We start from the raw sequence: 19,356 nt of genomic DNA on the forward strand, positions 1-19,356 counted from the left end.
ATATTGAAATCACATGGGAATATTCAAAATATACGTATAATTAGACCCCTTACCCCAAAATTCTGATGTAATTGATCTGGGGTATGTTCCGAGAATTAGAATTTTAAAAAAAAACAAAGTTAAGAATTCTTGATATAATCAAAGTGCTCCTCAAACTTTAATGTATATATAAAATCACTAGATACTTTATTAAAACACAGACTCTAGTTTTCATATGACAACTTAATCTTTCCAGAAACAAACCTTCCCACTGATAACTATAAATTGTACAAAACACCAAAAAATGACAATAAAAATATACTATCGGAGGATGATGAAGAGAAAAAAGATTATGGAGGGGAGTCAAAACTTGAAGAAGCAAGAGAGAGGATCGTGAGTTATCTTTTTTTTAAATTTTTTTCAGCTTTGCCCCAAGAATGCATCACTGTACCAGAAAGCACAGCACAAGCAATTAAAACTCTGACAGAAACCCTATCATTTTTCTTACTGGAGAAACTAAAATGAGGAGTCTGGGTAATCATGCCCTACCTCTGGAAAGTAAGAGGGGAACCCAAAATCCTATGTTTAAACAAGCACATGTCTCAGATTAATCCCTGAACAATGCACATTCAAGCCTGATTCAAAGCAGCACAAGGAAGGCGGAAGGAACCAAACTGACCAGCCCACTGGAAATGAGGTAGAGCTTAGTTTGAATCTAACCAGATTAACTGACACCAAAACCAAAACCACCAACCATCCTCAGGGAGTCTGCACAACACAAAACTTATATTGTCCAGGAGAAAACTCAAAATAACACATTGTAATAATAACCAGGAAAATACAATTCTTTTATGAGGATAAAATAAACAACAGATGTGTACCCCAAACTGTCAGATATTAGAATTATCAGAGAAAGACTTTAATGTAGCTATTATATCTATGTCCATTGAGGTAAAGAAAATAATACTCAAAATGAATACAAGTAGGAAACAATAGCAGTGAAAGAAAAAGTATTAGAAGGAAGCAAACGGAAATTTCAGAATAGAATACAATATCTGGAACAAAAATCTTACTGGAGAAGTTCAGTAACAGAATAACAGAGATGATGGAGGAATTGGCCAGAGCATTTAAAGATAGATTAATAGAAATTATCCAATCTTAGGAACAGAGTGAAAAGAGATTAAAAAAAAAAACAGAGCCTCAGGGACCTGAAGATTCCTGGCTATCCCTTAGGATAGCCTAGGACAATACAGCTCACATATCTAATTTGATTCCTAGGATTATTAGAAAGAGAGAATGTGGCATTAAAAAAGTTTATAAAATAATGGCAGAAAATTTCCCAAATTTAGTGAAGGACAAATTTATAGAATCATAACCAGCAAACCTCAAACACAATAAATTAAAATACCATACTTAGACACATCCTAAGTAAACTGCTAAAAGTAAGAAGAGAAAAATTTGAGAAAAGATACAGGAAAACAATACTTTCCATACAGAAGTCAATGATTCAAATGACCAAGAACCTCTCATGAGAAAAAACTAAAGTCAGAAGAGAGTACAACAACATTTTTGAAGTGCTCAAAGAATTAAAGAAAAACTGTCAATCTAGAATTTTACATTGAATGAGGATATTCTACAGAAATAAATTTTTTAAAAAAATTACATAAAGGAAAACTAAAACAAGATGTTGTTAGCAAACCTATACTACATGAAATGCTAAAGGAAATTCTTCTGGCTAAAGGAAAATGACACTTGAGAGAGATATGGAACTTCAAGAATAAATGAAGATTATTGGGAATGGTAAATATCTGGGTGAATGTAAGATGTTTTTAATCTTAAATTCATTAAAATTCTTTAAAAATAACAACACTGTCTCATGATATTTTCATATATGTCACATATATGACTGCTACGACATATAAGACATCAAGAAGAATGGGGCACTTGTGTGGCTCAGTCAGTTAAGCCTCTGACTCTTGATCTCTGCTCACATCTTGATCTCAGGTCATGAGTTCAAGTCCCACATTGGGCTCCAGGCTGGGCATGGGGCCTATTTAAAGAAAAAAAAAACATCAGGAAGGGGGGATAAAGAGTAATATTAGTAGGAAGTTCTATATTTTATGTGAAATAGTACAATATTAAACTCAAACTGTGAGACGTTAGAAATATATATGGCAATTCCTAGAGCAACTAGTTAAAAATATAAAGAAATATAACCAAAAAAGAAGAGAAATAAAATTGAAGGCTGAATTACTTAGATCATCTGAAATTTGGGAGGAAAGAATTAAAAGACAAGAACTAAAGAGAGATGGCAAACAAAATAATAGTAAAACCAAATACAGAAATAATTAATTAAATGATAGTTTTTGAGTGTTCCAATTAAAACACAGAGATTGTTTGATGTAAAAGCAGAAAACAACTACATCCTGCCTATAAGAGATGCATTTTAAATACAGAGACGCAGATAAATGGAAAGTAAATGAGGAGAAAAACATATGCCATGCAAACGGTAAGCGAAAGAAGTCCAGAGTGACTATATTATTATCAGATAAAATAGTGAAACAAGCCTTACGACAAAGAGTGTTACCAGAAATAAAGAATTTTTCATAATGATAAAAGGGAAATTCATCAGGAAGATCTGACAGTTATTGCACTATGAACCTAATAACATAACTGTTTTCAAAATAGATAAAGCAAAAATTGGCAGAATTAAAGGAAGAAATAAACATTACCAGAAGTATATTTTAATGTCTTCTTTCAACAGTTGATAGAACTATTACACAAAAAATTATCAGTGCATACAATATTTAACAACATTATCAACCACTTAATCTAATTACATTATACCTAACAAGTACAGAATGCACACTCTTTTGTATTCACATTGTATATTCATCAAGAGGGACCATATGCTGGCTATAAAGCAAATATCAATAAATTTAATAGGATCAACACATTGCAGAGTGTATTCTATGATGACAAAAGAATTGAATTATCAATCCAAAATAATATCAAGGCACCCAAATATTTTGAAATTAAACAACATGCATCTAAATAATTATGAGTCAGCCAAGAAATCACAAAAAAATAGAAACCATTTTGAGTTGAATTTTAACAAAAATAACACACATCAAACTTTTTGGAATACAGCCAAAGCTGCGCTCAGAGCAGGTGCTTAGAAACTTAAATGCTTACACAGAAAAGAAGTATCTAAAATCATTAAGAATGCTCTATATTAAGAAACTAGTTTAAAAAAGAGGAAAGTAAACCCAAAACAAGTAGGGAGAAATAATAAAGAACATAAATTAGCAAAATAGAAAATATACAAACAATGGAGAAAATTAGTAAAGAACCATAATCTGGTATTTTAAAAAGATTTACAAAATTGGTGAACTTCATAGCTAGACTGCTTAAGAAATAAAAAGAAAGAACACAAATCACGAGTATCAGAAATAAAGGGGTCACTATCAGTTTAGATAATCACTATGGATTTTAAAGAGTTCAAAACTAAAACAATTTTATAATATTATAAAAAATTGTATTCCAGAAAATAAAAGTGTTAGTGAATGCACCAATTATTTGAAAAATCAAAATTCAGAAAATGACTTAAGAACATAATACTTTAACGTATCTAGTGAAGAAATATAATTTGTTATCAAAAGCTTGACACAAACAAAATTCCAGACTCAGATGATTTCACTTGTGAATTCTACCAAACATTCAAGGAAGAATTCTTACATAAAACTTTTCAGAAAATAGAAAAGGATAAAAACCAAAACATTTTATTAAACCAGCACAAGCCTGTCACCAAAAACAAAGACATTGTTTTTGACAAACCAACAATCATCATGAACATAGGCAAAAATAAAATCCAATATATAAAAATATAACACAATATGACTAAATTTTTTTATCCCAGTAATGCAAGATGAGCTTAATATTCGACAGTTCATCAATGTCAATTAACTACATATATCAGAATAAAGCAGAACAATATGATCTTGTTAATAGATGCACCTATTCATGATTTAAAAAGAAAACTCTCAGTAACATGACGATGGGGACTTAGCCTAATAAATAATGTCAATAAAAAACCAATAGCTAATATCCAACATCAAAATTAATGAAGAAAAACTGAATGATGTCCCTATAAAATTAAAATCAAGGCAATGATGTCCGCTTTTGCTACTTGTATTCATAGACAAGAAAAAAAAAGCCATGAAGATCAGAAAGGAAGAAGTAATTCAGGCCTTACTGCAGATGATATGATTGTTAATATAGAAAATTCCAAAGATACTACAGTTTCAACTGCTAGAAATAAGTGAACTTGTCAAGATTGCAAAATAAAAATTAATATAAACAAATCATTTGTATCTCTATATACCAGCAGTGAATATTTAGAAAAATCATTTACAATAGCAAAAGAATTACAACATTGCTGAAGGAATTATAGGATTCCTTAATATATAGGGAGATTACCTTGTTCATAAATAGGAAGGCTCAATGTTGTTATCAATTCTCCCCAAGTTTATCTGTAGATTCAATGCAATCCCAATAAAAATTCTGGGAGTTTTTTGTTTTTAAAGAAACTGACAAGCTGATGCTAAAATTTATAGATACAGATATGTGAAGGACCTAGAAGAGCAAAACTTTTTTTTTTTTTAAGAAGAAGGATCAAGTTGGGAATTTCCCCTACTAACTTTAAGACTTATTATATAATTAGGGTAATCAAAAGGGTTTGGTATTTGGGAAATAAAAGATATACACAAGTGGAATGGACTAGACAAACTAGAAGTAGACTTATACACATATGGCCAATTACTTTTTTACAAAGGTGCAAAGGCAATTCACTGTGGATAGGAAAGTCTTTACAACAAATGATGTTCAGATTACCAGATGAATGTAAGGGAAAAAACAATTTCAATCCAGCATCACACCAAACGCAAAAGTTAACTTGAAGTTTTTCATAGACTTAAATGTAAAACAAACGACAAACTTTCTAGAAGAAAGCATAGAAAAAAAATCTTCGGAATTTGAGTAGGCTGAGATTTCTTGTGCAAGACATTAAAAGCATAAGCCGAAAAAAGAAAACTTTGATAAATTGGACTTGATCAAACTGAACTTTCTGCTCATTGAAACACACTGTTAAACAAAAAGAAATGAAAGGCTACAGACTGAAAAAAATATTCAGGACATATCTGTTAAACAAAGAACTACTATACAAAATATACCAAGAAATTTTACAATACAATAATTAGAAGAAAAACAATCCAATAAAAAAATAAGCATCAGACTTAAAGAAATACTTCATTAAAGAAGATCTATTCGTGAAAAAAGATATACCAATGAAAAGCACAGGAAAAGATGCTGAACAACATTAATCAGCAGTGACATGCAAAGCAAAACCACAGTAAGATACCACTATATGAACATTAGAACACCCAAATTAAAAGACACTGAGTTTTGATGAAAATGGACAGCAACTTCAAATCTCATACCCAAATGGTGGTCATGTGAAATAATAAAACCACTTTATAAAATACGTACTTTGCACAAGATTCCCACAATCCTGTTTCTAAGTATTTACCCAAGAGAAATGAAAATGTATGTCCGCACAAATGTCTGTAGGTGAACATTTATAGTCACTGTATTCATAGTTGCCCCAAACTGGAAACATCTAAAAGATCCATCAAGTATTGAATGGATGAATCAATTGTAGGATATTCGTACAATGGGATATATCTCAGCAATAACAAGACATGAATTACTGATGCACACATCAACATAGATGAACCTCAAATGAAAAAAGCCAGATTCAAAATATACTGTATAAGTCCATTTATATGATATACTGGAATGGGTAAAACTAAAGGATAGATCTGTGGTTCCCAGGGATTTAGAGTAAGAAAAAAAAAATAGAGATTGACCAGAAAACGGTACATGGGAACCTTCTCAGTTTGATAAAAATTTTATATATTTTGTTTGCTTACATTTATCAAAACTATACAAATTAAAATGGTAAATTTAAATACATGTCATTTATTCTAATATGTAAATAACACTTCAAGAATCTAACTCCAAAAACATATAAACCCAGTAATTCCATTCTAGGTGTACATCTAAGAGAAATGAAAACATACATCCACACGAAGACATGTTCAGAAATGTTCGTACCAGTTTTCATGTGCAATAGCAAAAGCCTGAGAACAATCCAAATGTCTGTGGATGAGTGACTGTATGAATGAAATGAAGTATATAAATACAATGAAATACTACTCAGCAAAAGAAAAACATGAATAAACTATTGCTGTAGAGGGGGTGGGGACAGCACAAAATGCACAAGGCAACTTTTTGGGGTGATGCATATGTTTGCTCTCTTGACTGTGGTGATGGTTTCATGGGTGCATAGGTATGTCAATATTTACCAACTTTTACATTCGAAACATGCATAGGTTATTGTGTATAAATTGATATCTTAATGGAATAAAGGAAAGATTGTTTCAGTATGTGTAGGAGGAGGCTGACATCCTGCATTTCTAACAAGTTTCTAAGCATCCGTGTTCTGCTCTCCAGACAGCCCTTTGAGAAGTAAGACTAGAAGAGATACACAAGCCATTTACTCAGCTCCAGTCTCCAAGTGTTGTCTTCAATAATCCTAGAGGTTACAAACCTTAATCTTATCTCTCTGTCTCTGGTCACATAGAATTTCCTTAAAGATTAATTATTTGTGATTATGCCATCAGCTTAAGGACCTCTATAAAATAGCAACCATATTATGAATATTTCTGCCTTCGGGAGGGTAAAAATATCATTCTGCTGACCAATATCCACTATATTTAAAGGACCAGAGGACAGATTCCTTCTAGGTTTAGGACTCAGAAACAAATTTTATATCCTCATAATGAAATGAAAGCTCTGATATTCACCATTTTGGGGGCACTTCAGAAGTAACATGTGTGTAAAATATATTCATTTTCTTTCATTAGGATTTGGATTTCCATGTGTGCATATATATGTAAACACACAAGTGCTGGGGTGTAGTAGGGGAAAGGGAAAATGTACAAAAATCTCTCTTTTTGTTTTCACATAATTTCTTGATCTTTAAAATTTATTGTATTAAAATTAGATAGTTTTTTAAATCTATGTTTTTATTGTGAAATGACTCGTATTGTTTTTGGAAGTAAGGACATAAGTAATGAATAAATCATTAAAAAGGCATTAAGCTAGGTATCAGATGTTCCTCACTTCATTTGAGTTAATTCCTCTTTCCTAGGCTCTCTAACTTTGAAGTGAGCCTTGGTTATCCCTTATTTATCAAAAATCCCACGGCCACTGACATTAACACAGTAAAGGCTGCTATCATTTTATTATTCCAATCCCCATATAGTCCCTAGGGGACTGTATTGTGTGTCTGTGTGTGTGTGTGTACATATATATACGTGTACATATATACATATACACATTTACATACATATATTTTATATATACATATATATGACATATTTTGTATATACATATATAATATATATAATATAGCCTATTTGATAAATTGATATGCCCACTTTGACATTTATCAGTTATAATAGGCACTTACTGATATAATCAGGTATGATTATTTTTATCTAATTAAATTGATTTTACTTCAAGGACCCATTACCCCTGATAACAGAAAACTACATGTACTATCGCAGGTAAATTCAATCACTTCACAGTTTTTTCAGTCATTTAGTATGGCCATATTTCAGGGTTGCCTGGAAATCCATTAAATTTGTCCCTCTTCAAGGCAACAGGTTATCTATCAAAACTCAAGTACCCTCAATTTTAAGGTCCCCCAAATTTGGGGGGAGTTCCATTAGTACTTACTTAGAACTAAACCCAAATTACTAAGGCATATCTTCGGGTCCCTTCCCAAAGAGATCTCATCTCTCTTCCTTTCCCACAAATACTGCCCCTCGCCCCAGCTGGGAAGATCCTATTTGGTCTTCTCAGGCAGGAATAATTAATTTTGATCAATCAGTGGTATTACTGTATCCTGAAAGACATTCTTCTATACTAAGAACCTCAATTCTTGCTGCTGGTAAGTCCCAGGCTATTGTAACTGAAAAGTCTTTCCTTTAAAAGTTACATCTTCCAGAGGCTTCAAAAGTTTATTTGGAAACCACAAGATGAACATTGCCTGTTTCTTTTTCTTAGGATTTCTTAGGATGCCTCTCTCAGCTCTACCATGAAATAAAGTACTAGGGAACAAAAAAGACAACTAGGTGGATTGTTGAAGAGTAGTCAAAACTTGGAGAAGTGACCTGTATGGAGATCAATACCCCTGTCTATCTGTCTCTGTCTCTCTTCTCCCCCTCTCCTCTCTCCTCTCCATTGCTCCTCTCTTCCCTACCTCCCCTCAACGTTGCCCCTAGGGCAGGCCTCACCCATGATGTAATGCAGTCTCAGTATGCACCCTAAACTATGTGTGCATAGTACAAATCCAAAGCAGTGTAGTAAAGGCTAATAAAACTGAAATTATATTTAAATTAGTCACAAAAATCTCAGCCTAAACCCTGAAGCAAACATCAAAAATACAAAGGATTTTTACAACCGAATAACAGGAAAACAAACATCCCAATAGATAATGGCGAAGTATTTAAAGAGGCCCTTCACAAATGATATACAAATGGCTAATGAACACATGAAAAAATGCTAGACATCATTAATTATCACGGAAATACAAAGTAAACCGTAACAATATACCACTACACAACTGTAAAGGATAGAGAAGAAAACACAGAGAGTACCAAGTGTTGGTGATGGTGGAAAAAAAACATACCAACTTTATTTTTCTAGGCTGAAAACTAGAAAAAATACCAATATCCATCAACAGATGAAGAGATAGACTATGGTATGTCCAGACAGTGGAATACCACTTAGTCATAAAAAGGAGTAAACTAGGGATTCATACAACAACTGGAATGAATCTCAAATTAATATGCTGAGCCAGAGATTAAAAAAATACATATTTTATTACGCCATTTACAAAATAGTCTGGAAAGTACAAATTAATCTGTGGTGATATAAAGCAGATCTTGTGTTTGCCCTGAGTTGGGTATGGAGGGATTAAAGTTTCAGTAAAATAAACTAATGGACAAAAGATTAATAGATAACATATAAAAAAGAAAAGGAGGGGGAAAAGCCTGGGAAATCTAGGCAGATTTCTCTACTGCTTGTCAACTTTTCTCTGAGAATAGAGACCATTGCATAGTCTCAGAAGGCAGTTTAAATCCTTGCTTGATACTATTTCTGTGACCCTCTACAAAACATTTAACCTAGAGGTGTCTGGGTGGCTCAGACGGTTAAGTGTCTGCCTTTGGCTCGGGTCATGATCTTAGGGTCCTGGGATCAAGTCCTACATTGGGCTCCCCGCTCAGCGGGGAGTCTGCTTGAAAATTGTTTATCCCTCTCTGCCTGCCACACACACAAACACACACACACACACACACACACACACACACAGAGTCTCTCTCTCTTTCTCAAATAAATAAAATCTTTAAAAAAAAAAACATTTAATCTATCTGTACCTTACTTTCTTCATATCTAAATGGGGGGCTGTCATCCATTTGATCTATCTCCCAAAGTTATTCTGAGAACCAAAAAGGATAACAAATATAAGTGTGTTCCTAATTGTAAATTGTAGCAAATCATAAATTAATCCAGTGACTCAAAGTGAGGACATCATAATTATAAGAGCTAACATTAAATATTCCAAATATCTGTCTCTGGAGCAGGAATGTTGCTGAATTTACTCTTATTCTGAGTACATTTTGTAAATAAGGTGTCAGTAAACTCTAAAATGCCTCTCCCACTTCTGCCCTGCAGCTGAGAGCCTGTCCCCACTTTCTTGCCTTTCTCTTAGGATGGTCAGCATATGTGCATCATAAATGATTCCAGAAGAGAGTAAAGCTCACCATTTCTTATGTAGTGCAGAAACATGTAAAACATGCTTTTTGTGGTTGTTTTTCATAGAATTGTGATAGGATGCTGTACAGTTTTCTATTGCTGCTGTAACAAATTAACTTAAAACAACTTCCAGTTATTATATGACAGTTCTGTAGGAGGGAAGTTCAACTTGGGTCTCACCGAGCTAAAACTGCAGTGTCAGAAGATCTGTGTTTCCTACTAGAGGCTTTGGGGAAGATGCTGCTTCTACGTGGATTGTGTCTGTTGGAAGAATTCAGTTCCTTGTATTGTGCTTGTGGAACTGAGGTCCCTGACTCAATGCTGGCTGTTGACGGGGGCTTGTTCTCAGCTTCTAAGAGTAATCACATTCCCTGGCTCGTGACCCTCTTCTACCATCTTCAAAGTAAGTCCTCATATTTAGAATCTCTCTGACTTTTCCTTCTGCCCCATCTCTTTTGTCTCCAGTGGGAGAAAGTTCTTTGCTTATAAGAGCTCATGTAAATGGAGTGAACACGCATGGATTTTCTAGACATTCTCCCGATCTTAAAGTCTGTACCCTTAAATAACATCTATTCATCAAACCATATGTATGTGTGATTCCACATGTATGAAGTCCCTTTGTCATGTAAATTAACATATTAACAGATTCCAGGGATTACAGTGTGGACATATGTGGGGAACCATTATTTTGTCTACTACACAGTTTCTGTATTATATGCTTATGAATTTTTCCTACCAAATGGGACATTATTGGAAGCAAGAGTACACAAGTATTTGAATAGATATGTTGCTATTGCATGGATGATGGTGACAACAAATACACAGTTCTTTGATTTATTAAGTCCATGCAAATGGCCTTTATGTGTGTATGGAGAGGGAGGTGTTGAGAAGAGAACACATCAAAGACTGGGTAAGTTCTCTTAGAAAATGGAATTAGCCTATTTTTTATTATTTTGTGATTAGTTTTAAGTTCCTAAAATTTGTATTCAAATAAGCAAAATAAAAGGATATTTAGTTTTAAATTTTCATGTATAATAGGAAAGAAACAGAGGAATTCTCAGTTCTTTTGATTCAAGAATAACTTTTAGGAATTACTGTGTGTGTACAAGTCACGATTGAGAAAGAAGTTAAAAGAAACTTAGGAAATAAAGAGATAGGCACTTTGATGACATAAGAGGAACAGAGCTCAAGGAATGCACCTTTGAAGAGAAGTTCCTCAGGCCCAATATGTAGAACCAGTAATATTTATTAGCAAAAATAAAATTGCTCTCTTGGAGCCCAAGTTAATATGGTTAATCCATCTGATCAGACCATAACCTCCAAGATTGTGTGCACATCCACAGCAGGGCTCATGCAATGGGGAAACAGCAAAGAAAAAATAAAAGTATATATCCTGTAAATGATAAAAGAGGCTAACTGAATGTGCCTAATCTGTATTATGAGATGGAAAACTTAAGAGAAAAGGTACTTTGCAGAAATCAAAGAAGGGGGAATATTTCTACAGAAATATTAGGAAATAAATTTTGCATGGTTGGTAGTTTTTAAAACTGTGTATTATGGAGCACCTTGTTACTGACTTTTAGCTTGGAGTTAAAAATCTACACCCGACAAAATAGTCTGTCCATGTGTATTTAGACTTTTAATGTCTTTAAGAGAAACTCTCTGGTTTTTATTTATTCTTAAATCAAAATATTTAATCTATAAGAATAACATTTACATTCTATTGTACTTTTGATATATCCAATTTTTATCATATCATTTTAAAATTGATGAATTTTTTTATATGTGATTCTATAAAAAACCGTATCTGTAGGAATATGTATTTGAAACAGAGGAGAAAATAAAAACACAGATTTAAAGAATAACCTTGCCTGAAAGTCTTCTGTACCATTTTTGGCACTATATATATTTGTTGAGAAAATAACCCTTTTAATCAGAGCTTTCAAATTTATTAGCCTAGAATAGTACATACTTATTATCATATTTTATTTGTGGCTACAATACTGACCTTTAAAAATAACGAATCTTATATATCTTTACTCTTTCATTTTTATTGCTTCTTTAAACTTATTCATTTGTCTTTCATTGCTATTTTCAAAACCGAGATCCTTTTATTTAGTGATCCCACAATTTTATTCTATTGGTAATTACATTTGATGAATTGCTCTGGTATCTTTTTCAAATCTTACTTTCTGCTCTCCTTAAGTTTCTTTTATTTCTTAGCTTCTTGAATTGAATGCTTAATTTATTTTCAAGTCTTCTTGTATTAAAATAAGAACATTTAAAGCTATTGATTCTTCTCTAACTACAGAATTTATCACATTCTCTATGGTTTAAATTGCAGTGTGATTAATTCTTGTGATTTCCCATAAAGTCAAACATTAAAGTTTGGGTTACTCCTTTATACCAAGAGTTATTTAAAAGGAGTTTCAAAATTTCCAAGTGGTTTTATTTTACATTTGCTGAATTTTTATTTGAAACTCCATTGCTAATTGCATTTTCTCTATAGGTTCTGTATAATTTGTGTTAGTAGTATTCCCTTCTGTTTTGTCATGTTGCTGCTATAGGAAAGAGAATCTGTCCTTCTGCTTTTTCTGAATAGTTACCATTGGCATGTGGAAAAGCTATTGGTTTTTATATATTAGCTTTGTGATCAACCAACATGCTAAATCTTCTCTTTGTCTAGCAGTTTTCAGTATAAATCAGCAGATTTATATTTTGAATTACCTAGTATATCTTCCTATCATCTGCACAGGATGCTTATTCTCTGCTCTCTTTTCTAATGTTTACTTGTTATTTTATCCTCCTGTCTTTTTGCTATTTGCATTGACTAGTACTTTTAGAACTTTCGGGAAAACAAGATAGACAGCATCATTGCCTCATTTCTGATTTTAATGAGAATGTTTTCAGCATCTCACAAATGAGCGTGTTAAGGAAGTATCCATCTATTCCAATGTCACCAACAATGAAATAAGTCTGAATTGACCTATTAATACGGTGAATTACACAAATATATTAATACTTTCCCAGTATTAAATAATCCCCACATTCTGAATAAATCTTGCTTAGCTGTGGTAAATTAATCTTTTAATGCACCACTGGATTCTCTTACTAATATTTTATTTAGGATTTATACATTAAAATCTTTGGGGATTTTCTTCTTGTCTGCTATTTTTGAGTCTCAGCATTTTGCTGATTTCCTAAAAAATCGGCAGCTCTCATTCTCTTTCTTTGTTTTGTAACAGTTTAAGTAGTATCAAAACTATTAGACCTTTACATATTTGAAATAATTCACTATGAAATTAACTTGACCAGGGAATAAATTTAAGGGAAAGGAGGTAGTTCTTGTGATAGATTGTCTCAGATTTTATGAAACTGTTCCCAATACTTTAGGCCTAGCTGAGAAGAAAATAGAAATTTTAATTTATTATTTTAGTAATTTATTATTTTATAAATTTATTATTTGTCAAATTTAATATTTATTTGCCAAGTCCAAGGGCTTCTTTTCCACTGAAAGTAGGAGAATAACAGTTGGAGTCAAACATATGCAATTAAAAATTCATTCATTTAACAAATATTTTGTCAGTACTTACTAGGCATTGTGCTATATGCTAGAGACAAAGTGATTAAATATGACCACTGCCCTCATGAAGCTTACGTCTAACAGAGGAGACAGTCATTTAACAGATATCTGCACAAACAGATAATTACCAATTGCTAGAAATGTTGTAAATGAATGAAATAGGGTTATTTAAGAAGAATTCTGGATTTGAGAAGCAAGCTTAGGATTGGGTAGTCAGGCTATTCCTAGGTGAGTAAGTGCCATTGAGGTTGAGATTTACAATTAAGAGTTTGGGAAACAGAAGTGGAGGAAAGACTACTCCAGTCAGATGTTAAGCACGGGAAAGGTCCTGAGTTGGGAAACAACTTGGTATTCTCAAGGAACTGAAAGGAGTCAGGAAGACTCATCACAATGGACAAGTACAAGATCAAGAGTGGTGTTAGATGAAGCTGGAGTCATAGGCAAGGAGGGGAAAGCTGTGAAGCTGTGAAGCTTTCCCCTCCTTGCCGGTGAACTAGGGTTCCTGACGTTTGCTTCCAGCCTTCTTGTCTGGCCCTCAGCAGACAGGCAAGAGGTCAAAGAAGTCTACTCCAGGGAAGTAATATTTAAGCTGAGCACTCAAAATGAACAGAATGTGTGTAATTCTTTGTTGCTTTGGAAGCTTTCAGTTAGCTGGAATAGCCCTTCTATTTTCTAAATCAAATGACTGCTCATGCATTGCAGTTGGATCCCACAAACTACCCAATGTTCTGCCCTCTTCTCTAGGCCCTGCTGCTCTGAAGTTGAGGCTATCTCATGGTTCTGCCAAGTATCATAAAGATTTGTGGGCTGCCTTGCTCTTCTCTCAATCTTTTACGTTCTGTACTGTACTCTGAAAAAAATAATCAATGTTTCCTACCTGTGAATAATACCTTTATGTAGTTTACATCCCTGATATTTTTTTCCATTTTATATTCTCTTTTAAGTTTAACAGGGATTGGAAGAGGAGAATAGTTAAGCATATTTATTCAGTTTGTTATTTTGATCTGAAAGTCTGAAGAGCATCAAATTTGAAAAGATATATATGAAAAAAAAAGAAAAAAGAAAACTGTTCTTGGTTCTCAGTTAAATAAGAGAAAGCATATATTTTCTGAAGCAAGAGATAGAAATTGAGATGACACAATAATTAAGATGCACAGGACACTGCATGAGATAAGCAATAAACACGGGTTAATTGTAAATGCTATAAAAGAATTTAAAATTGCATAAGGTTTGGCATTAACCAATATTATCGCTGTAAAACCTTAAATCAGTCATGTGGAAATAAGCCTGAGAAGCAAAAATGCAGAGGAACTGTACAGAGAAAAGAATATGACAAGAGGGAAGAAAATACAGAAATGGGTGAAGATAGAGAAGGAAGCATCAACATATGGATAATTTGTTTTCCTGCAGAAAAGACCAGGATATAATTTATGGAATGAACCTGCATTATTTTTATAAGAATAAAACAGTCAAAAGAAAGTATTTTTTAAAAAGACTATTTATTTATTTGACAGAGAAGGAGACAGCCAGCGAGAGAGGGAACACAAACAGGGGGAGTGGGAGAGGAAGAAGTGGGCTCCCAGTGGAGCAGGGAGCCCGACGCAGGGCTCGATCCCAGTACTCTGGGATCACGCCCTGAGCCGAAGGCAGCCGCTTAACGACTGAGCCACCCAGGCACCCCCAAAAGAAAGTATTCTAAGCAATGCAATAAACATGGGAGAAAACAAAGAAAGAGGAAGGAAGAGAGAAAAAGAAGACAAAAGGAAGATACAGAAACTAGATCTTCAGTGAGACTCAGTATTAATACTCTATTAAAGCAAAACCTATATTCTCAGGTTTTCAAATTATGCTCAGATTCTCAGTTTTCCCTAGTTGCCATATTTTTAAAACTAAGTTTACTGAATAGTATTTGTTTCATTGGAAAATAATTAAAAGTATAATATATAGAATAAAAATTATCATAGTTCTATAATTTCTGTCCACTCTTTCTTTATATGTATATCTGTAAGAAGGTTGAGATCAACCTGCAAATACAATTTTGTATTCTGATTTTCAACTTTCTTCATTTTGCCATGTCATCAAATTCTTTATAATGGTTTGTGAATTTTCCGTTGTGTGTATTTACCAAAAATATTTTTTAAGATTTTATTTATTTATTTGACAGAGAGAGAGAGAGCACAAGCAGGGGAGTGGCAGGCAGAAGGAGAGGGAGAAGCAAGTTCTCCGCTGAGCAAGGAGCCCGATGCAGGGCTCAATCCCAGGAATCTGAGATCATGACCTGAGCCGTAGGCAGATGCTTAACCCACTGAGCCACCTAGGTGCCCCTATTTACCAAAAATTGATTAAGTATTCCCCTAATGCTTTGATTTAAATGGGAAGATGATATCATTGGCTTTCCTTAAAATGAGCACCTACCTTATGGCAGCGGTTGTTTTCTGTATAAATAGAGGAGTTGCTGTTGAGAGGTACAATGAGAACATATATACAGAAGACTAATGATTAGAGGGAAATAAAATTCCATCAGCACGAGTCAATGCTCATAGAGTTAACATGATATTGTTTCCTTCAGTGATAAATGGGTAATGCACGTCAATCAAGAAGAATGGTCGTATAGCATTCATTATTTCATCAATTTGAGTAATTTACACTATTATTCGCTCAAATTGTGATTTACATCTAAAATTGTATCATGGGCTATAACATGAAGTGGTTCTTCGGTAGAACAGAACATCTAACATACAGAGCTTTAAGGGAAGTGTTCCATATAAATTAAATAAACTAAAACAGGGGGCACCTGGGTGGCTCAGTCAGTTGAGTTCTGGACTCTTGGTTTTGGCTCAGGTCATGATCTCAGGGTTTTGAGATCAGTCCTGCCTCTGGCTCTGTGCTCAGGGGGAGTCTGCTAGAGATTCTCTAGGGTCTCTTTCCCTCTGCCCCTCCCTCTGCTTGCACACACACACGTGAGCTCTCTCTCTCTCTCTAATAAATAAATCTTTAAAAAGCTAAAACAGAAGATTACTTAATTTTCAATAAAGTAATTCCAAACCAAAAGTCAATATTTGTTTAACACCTAATAAATGAATGGAAACTCAGCAGTGCGTGCGATAAATTTAACTAAAATTTCCTTTGAAATTCAATTGTAACATTTTAATGGTTATACTAAAAATAATTTAAAACTGACAATTTAAAATTTATCATTTTCTTCGCAAAATGGTATTGCAATTTAATAAGAGATCTAATATTGCATCTTATCATAGGCACTATATTTACCAAATAAAACTTAAGAGCCACCCATGCATGTGGTTAGCGTCTCAGTACCATTGCTTACTATTCTATGATGCATGGAAAGTCACGTGAATTTCCTGAGAAGATAGCATGATGTATATAAACTGTGGAGGCATGCACACCTATATTCTAATCCAACCTTATCAACTAACGAGCTAGGAGATATTGGGAAAATTCCTTAACCTCCAAGAGTCACATTTTCCTCATCAGCAAAATAGAGATAATAATTGTTAGCCTAAGGGATTCGTACTATACCTGGAACAGAGTAGATGTGCATTACTAATGTTGGTCTCAGTTTCCTAATCTGTAATTAGTCACACTGAAAGGATTGAATAACAGTATTTATAATAGCTAAAAAATGCTAATATATTTTAATATCATTGCCATAGAAAAGCACACATACATACACACACGTACACACTTAACAAAAGCATGCACAAAAATCACGTTGTATGGAACAGCATAGTTTCTAGCTGAATAAACAGCTCTGAATATGCAACTGAACATAAGAAAGACAACTGAAATGCATTCACTGAGCCATTATCAGTAATCCTTGCCTGTTATATACATTGCCTAGATATCTTCATGATGAATAGCCATGTTAAAGTAAATTATAGATTGAGAGAAGCAAAAAGACATTCAGATATAGTCCTTCATTTATTTTCCATTCTGTTACCTAGACATCTACTCCTTGGAATTTCTAATGTAATATGACTTGCTATTGTCACATAGCCTTCCAAATGGGAGGAAGGCAAAACTAAAGAATGGTAAGCAACAAATGAGGTTCTATTGAAAAGTTAAAATAAAGGACTTTTTCTCTATTAAGTGGAAAACTTTTAAAACAATACTGCTTAAGTAAAGATATGTCAACTCACACTCAATTTTGACTTTACAAATTCCAATTATTTAACATTTCATTAGAATTTATTTATTTTGGTTCATAGTAGCTTAGTCCAGATTTTTAACAATTGCACTCAACGTCTATGCATGTTATACTGAATTTATAGGACATAATTTTTTACATTTTGTGCTGAATTTATAGGATATAAGTTTTTACATTTTACAACAAAGCCACAGAAACATACCACGCTAATTATAACTTCAAAACGCCTATAAATTTTACTTATGGTATATGCAGTACATTTGTCCACACAATTTATTTGCAAAATACATTCTCCAAATGTTCAACTCTTTGATTATCCTATTGTCCATTTAATTTCAATAATCTTTACTATGGCTACATTGGTATTTGCCCATATTGTTCCCTCTGTTCAGAATATTTTTTTACTTATTCTAAACCCCATGCCAGGACATGGCTATTTATTACATGTCCTTCAAACCTCAAATGACATGTCCTTCCCTTAGGAAAGATTTCAATGACCTGCCTGTAAATATCAATTCTTCATTATGTATTCTTCAGTCTCATAACACTCATTGCAATGTCATAGAAATTTGTTTTATCATTTATTTAAAGTCTGTTTCTAACACTAAGTAGTAAGTTCTATGAAAGTAGGAACGCTGCCTGCTTTAGCTGAACTGTTGTAACCCCAGAGACTGACACAAGAATGGCATAGAGTTGGTAGGCATATGATAAATATTTGATAAATGAATGAATAAATGAATGAGTAAAATAGATATTAATCTCTGTGAAATTCAATTTTGCTGTCTGTAAAGTAGAAATAGTGATACCCGCCTCATACAGGTTTTCGTATGATTGCTCTGGCTATAACGGAGGTAAAAACCTAGCAGAGCACCTGGTGTGTACCATGTGTTAAATAAATGGCAGCACTCATCAACCTCCCCTTGTGAAGCTCACAGCTGAGTAGGTAAGGCAGGGAAGTAAACAGGCTATTGCAAGTATGTGAGTCAGAGGGCAAGTACAGAATAAGGGGCTATGGGAGCTTACCACAGACATGCTTAATCTAGGCAGGGGCGGATCTCCCTAGGAAAGGAATGAATGAATGGTAAATGAAGAAATTAATAAAAGAATAAATGAAAACTATGAATGCTAGGTACTATGCTAGGTTAGAGAAATAAAGATAATTAGTCACACTCCCTATACTAAAGAGATTAGAGTTTATTGATCTTCTATATTGACATTTCCTATACAACGAGTTATTTTCAAAATATAATAACCAGTAGAAATACTTTCTAAATGAAATCTCAGAAACCCTCTTATTTTAAAAAAATTTTTTTGAGAAATCAGGGTGAAATTGGCTAGCTTATTTTGACAACACATTGTCACACAACTGACTTGTCATCTTCCACTCTTTTTGGTGTTGGCTAGTCACAGGCTTTAACATACCCAGCACGTTGATAACTACATAATTCTTGGGAATGATAAAAAAAATCACTTACCCCCAGAACATCTTTTAAGGTACAAATTTAGAGAAAATTGCCTAGTCTTGGATAGAAATTTGCCTGTACATATTTTGGGGTGTTCATATCCTTTATCATTCTTTTTTAAAAATTATTGTTTTGTTATGTTAGTCACCATACAGTGCTTCATTAGTTTTTGATGCAGTGTTCCATGATTCATTATTTGCATATAACACCCAGTGCTT

Source organism: Ailuropoda melanoleuca, chromosome X (genome assembly GCF_002007445.2).
Source record: "Ailuropoda melanoleuca isolate Jingjing chromosome X, ASM200744v2, whole genome shotgun sequence".
NCBI classification, from domain to species: domain Eukaryota; kingdom Metazoa; phylum Chordata; class Mammalia; order Carnivora; family Ursidae; genus Ailuropoda; species Ailuropoda melanoleuca.